Source organism: Balaenoptera ricei, chromosome 8, assembly GCF_028023285.1.
Source record: "Balaenoptera ricei isolate mBalRic1 chromosome 8, mBalRic1.hap2, whole genome shotgun sequence".
Taxonomy (NCBI): domain Eukaryota; kingdom Metazoa; phylum Chordata; class Mammalia; order Artiodactyla; family Balaenopteridae; genus Balaenoptera; species Balaenoptera ricei.
The window spans coordinates 25200415-25209634 of NC_082646.1; the positions used below are offsets into that span (position 1 = coordinate 25200415).

Here is a 9220-nt window from a genome sequence, read left to right on the forward strand (position 1 = left end):
CTCATCGCCCTCCGCGCCGGGGCGGGGGGGGGAGGTGGGGGGGTGGGGCTCGAGGACGTCAGTGCACTCGCCGTGCGTCCAGACGCAGCCCCGCCTCCCATGGGGACCCGGCCTGAGGAGCAGGGCGGCCGGAAAGGTAGGAGGTGTGGAGAATTAGGGGTTTCCAAAAAGCGTTTGCTGACTGATCCAAGCAAAAGTGAGACATGGTTGTATCAAGGCATTTTTTTAAATATTTAATTGCAGTGGTTGATTTTTTTTATTATTATTAATTAATTAATTTTTAAAATTTAATTTAATGTTATATATTTATATATAAATTTATTTATATATATATAAATATATATTTGTATATATTTTATATATTTATATTTAATTAATTTTATATAATTTATTTTAATTAATTTATTTATTTATTTTTGGCTGTGTTGGGTCTTCGTTTCTGTGTGAGGGCTTTCTCTTGTTGTGGCAAGTGGGGGGGGGCCCTCTTCATCGCGGTGCGCGGGCCTCTCACCGTCGCAGCCTCTCTTGTTGTGGAGCACAGGCTCCAGACTCAACGCATTTTAAAAGTAGTAAAACTCCCGATAAGTGTCTGTGCTCGCCCCGCCCAGGAGAGAGCATGCCCTCCGTGAGGGACACGTGAAAGGCTGAGTGAATGTCTGCCTGTGGTCTGTTACCTGGTGCACGGGTGTGTGAATTTCTGCGGAGAGCTCTCAGTTTCTGTAATTTCTGCTGACTTGACACGGTGGTTGGCAAATGGTGACGTGTTCCACGCATTCAGGACATGATCGTGGTTACTAATAATCACTTTGTTCTCTCTGTTTATGTCTGTGTCCTGATATTTTCTTTTTATAAGGACCCCAGTCATATTGGACTAGAGCCCACCCATTTGACCTCATTTGACCTGAGTTACCTATTTAAGGGCCTTATCTCCAAATACAGTCATATTACGAGGTATTGGGGGTTAAGACTTCCACATATTAACTTGAGCAGGACACAATTCAGCTGATAATAGAAGGTAAGAGTAATTTAAGCAAGTAAGTAACTATTTTTTAAAGTGAGTTGCTTAAAGATATGAATTGACTCAAGAAGAACAAGAAGAAATTACATAACACTGTACGTTATACAAAGGTATTAAATTAATCATCATAACATCCTGTGAGATCCGCATGAAATTAGACTAAACAAGATTAAGCAACTTATCCAGAGTTGTATAGTTAGTGCTTTCCAGAATTTAAACCAGGTATTTTTCCCAGTTCCATTCTACATTATATTTTCATTTCATTATTTGAAATGAATTTTGAGTCTTCATTTTGCTTAGTTTCTGAAGTTCTATGGGGATAGAATGGAGTTGGATATTTTCAGTGACATTCACACATGGGGAAGGAGATTGAGTGCAGAAGCTTCCGCGATGTTTCCATGGAGAACGCCAACAACAGAACCAGAAACACCGTTATCCTTTTGGTTCAGTCATCTTTCGTAACACTACAAGAATTAATTTTAAGAAGCCCAATGTTTTCCAAAGTTTCACCAATGGGCTCTGTAGGGTCCTCTAATAATATCTAAGAGACTCATTAGCTTCACATTCCAAGCCACTTAAGACCAGGAGTTCTGATTGTTCTTTGTGAGAAAATCAAGTGACAAACATAGCTCGTAATTTAGGATGGTTTCTTCAGGGCCCAGGCAAAACCTAATACACAGTAATAATCATTGTTAATTGCATCTTTGACAATGATTAATCGGGTATCAAAGAGATGTATAAATTGGGAGAAATTATGATCAAAGAGAAACATAGGCCACAGATGTTTAATTAATGCTCAATTATTTGTGAGTTTAACTTTGGTTAAGCTAATTTTCCTTCTTCTAGACAATTTCCAATTCATCTCTACCAAGAGACCAGAATAATCACCTTCCAATACAAGATTTATTGTGTTCCTTTAATTAAGAGCCTACAGTGACTTGTATATTCACTCCACGAAGTTTTGCTATGAGAGAAAAGGAGCCATTATATTTTGACTTGAATTAGATATGCCACCATACTTGACTTAGCTCATCTTACTGGAAGCACTTTGAGGGAAGATCCTACAGTCTTGTCTTACATCCTCTACAGAATCAAGCCAAGGGAATCACACATAGTTACAGCTGGAAAAACACTTGTTCTGGGTTGATATTTTTAGCCTTTACCACCAAGACTTTATCACCAAGACCTATCTTTACAGTCTCTAAACAGAAGATCTTCTTGCCTTCCGTTTTCATATTGACTAGGAATGTAAAGCGAAGAACTGAGAAGTAGCCATAGTCGGCTAGCAGCCAGCCCAGATAAATCATCTGTGGAGATATTGTTTCTTTCAAAAGATGTAAACATAAGAGGAAGTCCTAGAGTTTGTAACAATTGTGCATAATAAAATTCCATGAAAACCTAGAAATCCAGATGCAGATCAGTAACATATTGGTTAAATCAGCTGTTATGTTCATGCAATGGACAAGTGTACAGACATTAAGAAGAACGAGATACTCTTTTCTATGAGATTCTCTTTTCACTGAACTCATCAGTGCTGCAAAGACAATGTTACATAATAGTTTTTCTTTAACATTATATCAGGCATCGTCATCTTGTCCTGTATTTATTGCCAGTGTTACTAAAGGTTATCATTTACCTCTTTCTCTTTTAGATATATAATTTCTTCTTACTGTGGAAGCATTCATCAATCCCTATTTTAATATTTCTTTTAAATTAGAAATGAATGTTGAATTTTATAAAATATCTTTGGGGGATATTTCAACTGATTATATAGTTTTGTTCTCTTTTGACCTTGTTATATGGTAAATTATATTTTGTTATTTTATATTATGCTATTTATTATATATGGTATTATGTTTACTAATTGCATTTATTATATTATAATTACATTATAATTAAGGTAGCATTTTGTTTCAGATAGACAAAACAACCAGTGGAATAGGAAGCATCTTAAAATTAGATGCAAGAGCGTAAGGGATTTGAGATTAAAATAAAATTGACATTTTGGATCAGCAGCCAAACTTATTCAACAAAAGTGGGAAAATATGGCTATCATTAATAAATTCTAGATACAGCAACTAGTTAAAAGTAAAAAAATCATGAAACTGTAAAGGTATCAGAAACCTGGGAGACTTGAAATAAATTATTCATGAGGAACACCTTTCTAAGATACAAAGAAAAAAGGATACATTTAATTATATAAGAATTAAAATTTTCCTCATGGTAAAATGCACTACAAAGGTCAGAAAACAAGCAAAAGAAATTGGGAAATATATTTAGAAATAGATATGCTCTCTTTACAGCTTTTGAGAGAAACACATGTTTCTTTTTCCTTTAACCTGTTACGTGGGTATTAACCTATAATGTAAGTGCACGGTTCCTTTCCTTTAACCTGTAATATGAGATTTCATCTGTATGGTAAGTGCATGGTTCCTTTCCTTTCATCTGTAATGTGAGTGTCAACATGGGGCACTGTTTCCAAGCACAGACTTTGGATGTTCCTGTACTGGTCCCATCACTGACCATCCACAAAAACTTGCAAATGTTGCTTTACTTTCCTGGGGGTTAGAGTCTTAGCTAAGAAATGGAAGCAAAATAGAACCTTCCCCCAGGGATAATAGAAGGTTTAAAGGAGTAAATATGTAAATGACTTAGGACAGTGCTTAGTACAAGAGAGATCAATAGAAGTACTTATCAATTTTTTAAAGAGACAGACGAAAGAAATAAAGTGTGGTGATTTCAATCTATTGATATATATTCTTGACATCTTGACATTCTTAAACTACTTTTTCATTCATTGGATGACCTAACTTGCTCATGCTTTTTCTTACTCTAGTGAACCTGAGTAGCTAATATCATAGCTTAAAATGTTTGCTTTTATATTTACAAGTAAATTTGACCTGTAAATTTCTTTTTCCTTACAGTCCTAATCTATTTTCAGTATTAGGATTATATAGACTTCCTAAGATGAATAAAGGAGCATTCTTCCTTTGCTACTCTCTAGAAGTTTTTCTTTATTAATACTGATGTTATCTGTTTAATAGAAGTTTGATAGAATTCCCCACCCAAACGTTCTGGGTGGGTCTGGTATTTTCTTGGTGAAAGATTGTAAACTATTGACTTAATTCCTTTACTGGTGAAAGAACTCCAGCTATACATTTCCTCTTGTGTCAGTTTTGGTAAACTTTAGGAGCTAGGAAATTGTCCACTTTACATAAATGTTCAAATTTACTGGCATTTCACATATTCTCTGTTTGTACTCTTTGCTATAACATTGTCCTGATTCTTTCTGTGTATTATTTACTTATGTTTTTGTTTTGCTTAATCAAAGTGTGTTTTTAAAATCTTTTCAAAGAATATTCTTTTGGCTTACTAAATCACCTCAATTTTATACCTTTTTCTGTTTTATTAAGTTCCGCTCATATCTTTATTATCTATTTTTTTCTATGTTCTCCGGGTTTATTGTTTTGCTCTTCTGATGTCAATTAAAACACTTGGTTATTAATTTTAATAAATCTTTTTAGTTATAAATAGTTGAACTTTTTGAAGATGCCAGCTTAGTTGTAAGTAGCTAAGGGTCAGCACCTCCACATTGTTGCTGGCCTAAGCCTTAGTGCACCTTATAGCAATGTATATATTGACATTTTTTCCCCTCGACTTTCTGTGTTTTGCGACTTCTCACTTTTCTTTGGAGAGAAGCCCTCTGAAATATCCTTTAGTAATTTTACAGCCAATAAGTCTTTAAAATATGTGTACTTTTGTAAGATTAATCTACTTATATAATTAGGCAGAAAACCTGATTTGCCCTATTTTTAAAAACAGCATAATTTCACTCTTCTCCATGATTAATCTGCTGTTTTACACAACCTTTGAGTTTTTAGCTTTATCAATGACATGTACTTTAGAAATTTTTTAAAGAGCCCACCCACTCTTTTAAAACATCCTGTTCCTTGTTTCAGTTCTAGTTTTATGTCTATTTTCTGCCTTGCACCTGATAATTCCAACATTCAATGGATGGCCTTGGGAATCTAATTCTGGTATTGATTGTTTTTGCTGATTCTCTCCCATTGTAGCTGATTTCTTCATTATTGTGTACATTTAGATCATGAGCTCATGTTTAGCTAAACTTTATCTGTGGGAACGCTATAGGCCTGGGTTGAAGGTCTACCTCTCCAGAGAGTGTTTAGTTCTGTGTTTGGAATACCACCCATCTGGGAACATTTTAAGGTAATTTCTTACCTTCTGTTTGCAAGACCGCAAATAAATTTGCAACCCAAACACTGTGAACACAGATCTGGGGTTCAGAATTCTCAAGATTTCCTACCTGTTTCCTACCCAGAGCAGAGGCCACGAGAATTTGGTCTTAGTCTCCCTTTGCCAGCAGATATTTTTTTTACTGGCACACCCTTTCGTTAAAGGTGAACCTAGGGATAGATAGGTTTAGTTCTAACTTCCCATCTAGGAGGGATGGAGTCTTATCTCCTGCCTCCCATGTGGTCATGGCCATTTTAACCACAAGTCTCTGTGTCAGGTCAGGTGTGTCATTAAACTATGGCCTGTATTCCAAATCCAGACAGCTGCCTATTTTTTATGGCCTATGAATAATGTTCACATTTTAACTGGTAATATTTTAAATGGTTACTTAAGTACCTAAATAATATCCTCAATTTTGCCTCTTTGGTCCACAAAGCCTAAAATATTTGCTATTTCACTCCATAAAAACAGGATTGCCAGCTTCTGTTCTAAGCTATCAAGGTCTTCAATCCACTCTTAATATAGCTATAACTCTCACACATGTACCCCCCTTCTTTCAGGGGTCCTGGAAACTTCTACTGCACACTTCAAAAATCAGACATGCACTTAAAAATAAGTTGTTTACATTTAACCTAGCATACCGAACTCTTTTCTTTTAGGAGAGTTTTTCAAGTAATCTTGCCCACCATATTCTTCAGAGCTTCATTAATAATGGCAAAAATTAAAACAACTTAACATTCTTTTTTTTTTTTAACATCTTTATTGAAGTATAATTGCTTTACAATGGTGTGTTAGTTTCTGCTTTAAAACAAAGTGAATCAGTTATACATATACATATGTTCCCATATCTCTTCCCTCTTGCATCTCCCTCCCTCCCACCCTCCCTATCCCACCCCTCTAGGTGGTCACAAAGCACCGAGCTGATCTCCTGTGCTATGCGACTGCTTCCCACTAGCTATCTATTTTACATTTGGTAGTGTATATATGTCCATGACATTCAACATTCAACAAATGCGAATTGTTCATAACAATTATAGAAGCACATACAGTAGAAAACTATAAACTGTTATTGAAACGGTGAGACATAACTAGTTTTATTCTTTGAGAACTATGTTTATTTAGGTCTCTTCTGTTTAAATAAGTATATTTCTGTGTATATATGTATATAATCATGTATTTATGTACACATACATTATTTATATGATATATTTATATAAATATGTGAAATACATACCTATACACATACCTTTGATTTATATTTGTCTACATAGACAGGAATATAATTATATATATCATATATTTATATACATTGAACTGAAAAGTGGTAGTATACATATATATTGTGTATAAATGTGTGTATATGTGCATGTGTAGAAAAACAGGTTGAGAGATATGTAAGCGTGATTTAGACAGGGTTCAAGATTTTAAAAGTAGTTATGTGTAGGTAGTGAGATTATGGCCCATTTGATTTAAAATATTGCATATTTTTACATCAATTGTTATGAACAGATTCCTACGTAAATAAAATTATAAATAGTTATACATACTTGTATGTGTAGTGTATAATTAAAATATATATACTTTTATGTAAGTATTATATTTATATTATATAATATACTTGTCTTATAATAATACATTATGTATTGTGTTATATAGAATACATTAAATATAATGTATTATATCAGATAATAATAATGATATATTTCTATATTATAATTGTTTTATAATCAATATTACATGATATATCATATTAATACTGTGAACATATTAAACATATAAATACATTGCATTAGTCATATAGTTTGTGTACAATATATGCTTTGCAAAAATACATGTTAATATAATACATAATTGTTATACATTCATATAAACAGTAATATATTACATTTATACACCAATATAATATCTAATATTGGTATATGTATATTATATTTAATATATACATAGCTAATGCTCTTTAAAGCCATCTGCTACAAGAAGTAGAATGAGACCAGGAGTATGGCCAAAGCAAATTCTAAAAATATTAGATTATTTATATGCACTTATATGTCATTTTCCTGGAATCTGCATCTGGCTGTTAGAGAGCACACACAGCAAAATCCCGATAAAGTGCCCAGGAGGACATGGGATCCTTTATTTACTGGGACCTCAAAGGAAACATAGTGCTATTCAGTCCCCCATTAAAGAGCTAAGAGCAAATCTTGAAGCACCCAGTAAAAGCCAATTCAAACAGAAAAGCTTTTCCACTTCAACTTGAAAAAGTTAAGTTCCCAAGAGACCCCCTACATCAACCACCGAAGCTCATTTGGCAGTAAAAACAATAACATTCAGTGAACAACAAGAAATCTAAAACAATAGTTGTTTTAAAAAAAAAAAATCCAGCAGCTAATCAGTGTCTTTCCTGTTTGAAAGAAGGCAGTGGGAAGTGGACAGAAGACCTGATAGGAAAGATAAAAAGAAGAGGAAAAGGAAAATAAAAGTTTCCAGTTTGGGGCTTCCCTGGTGGTGCAGTGGTTGAGAATCTGCCTGGGAACATCCCACATGCCGCGGAGCAACTAGGCCCGTGAGCCACAATTGCTGAGCCTGCGCGTCTGGAGTCTGTGCTCCACAACAAGAGAGGCCCCGATAATGAGAGGCCCGCGCACCGAGATGAAGAGTGGCCCCCACTTGCCGCAACAAGAGAAAGTCCTTGTACAGAAACGAAGACCCAACACAGCCAAAAATAAATAAATAAATAAATAAATAAATAAATAAATAAATAAATAAATAAAAAGTTTCCAGTTTGACAATCAAGCTGTCTTCTGCATCCATTTCATCCCAAGACCACCAAGCCAGTGTGGAGGCTTTTTCCTCCTTTCCTTTTCGTGAGACTGATCACAACCAGCACTGCAGAGTCCATTAAATTAAGAAATGCTGTTGCATACATGTGTGAATGAGCTGTGAGTAAAGTACTGGAGTAGAGGACACCTAACTTGAAACGTCCTCATGAATGTCCATGTGGCTGAGCAGGAAGTTAACCTGTCACAGATGTGCTAAATCAGAAGAGTTGGGCTTTATTTTATTTACTTTTCCCTGGACTCTGTTGAATGACTGTCATCTACAAGTTCAGGCTACTTTTTGCTGACGATTAATGCACTGGGAGAGCTGAGAGAAAACTGAATAGTAGAGCTATCTTTTTCTTGACCAGTTCACCTTACTTTCCCAAACTCAAAGTCTTTCCCTATTTCTTTCTCCTTTTTATTGTAGTAAAATGAACATAACATAAAATTCACCATTTTGATCACTTTACAATTCACTGTACAATTCAGTGGAATTTAGTACTGTCACAATGCTGTGCAACTGTCACCACTGCCTAGTTGCAAAACATTTTCATCACCCCAAAAGGAAACCTACACCCATTTTAAGCAGTCATTCCCTATTTCCCTCTCTTCCAAACCCCTGGCAACCACTAATGTATAATATTTTCCGTGTGTATGGATTTGCCACTGCTGGACATTTCGTATAAATGGAACCATACAATATGTGGCCTTTCGTGCCTGATTTCTTTCACTTAGTTGCATCCATGATGTAGCATGTATCAGTAATCCATTCACTTTTATGGCTGAATTCCCTGATCCTGTTTTCTTCATACTGTTTGAATACAAACTTTAAAATATGTTGAGGGTGAAGCTCTGTTTTAATGGCACATCTATTAGGCCAATTCATTTAAAGAAGGTGAAAATGGAGATATTGTTGTGAAATGATAATCGTTGAGAAGCCTCAGCTAATTTGATAATGAAATGTTTGGGAAATGTTGCAAAAAATTATTTGCTTTATATTAAAAGCCTTTTAAACAAGGATTCAGGAGATTGTCTTTTTCTTGCAGGTAACTTAAATGAGGCAGAAGAAACTAACTGCCCTTTAAAACAGATTTTGAAAGGATTTTATTTATTCTTAATAGACGAATGG

At 34.9% G+C, this 9220-nt stretch overlaps 1 long non-coding RNA gene across 2 annotated transcripts; it reads left to right on the top strand.

The window, feature by feature from the left end:
• Positions 1-97: 97 nt before the first annotated feature.
• On the top strand, positions 98-9019 carry LOC132370450 (uncharacterized). Of its 2 annotated transcripts, none has more exons than XR_009504572.1 (3): positions 98-136; positions 854-1015; positions 7685-9019. It is a non-coding gene; the product is annotated as an uncharacterized LOC132370450 (long non-coding RNA). The 2 variants fall into 2 exon arrangements; XR_009504573.1 differs by lacking the exon at positions 7685-9019 and adding an exon at positions 1865-2683.
• Positions 9020-9220: the final 201 nt, after the last annotated feature.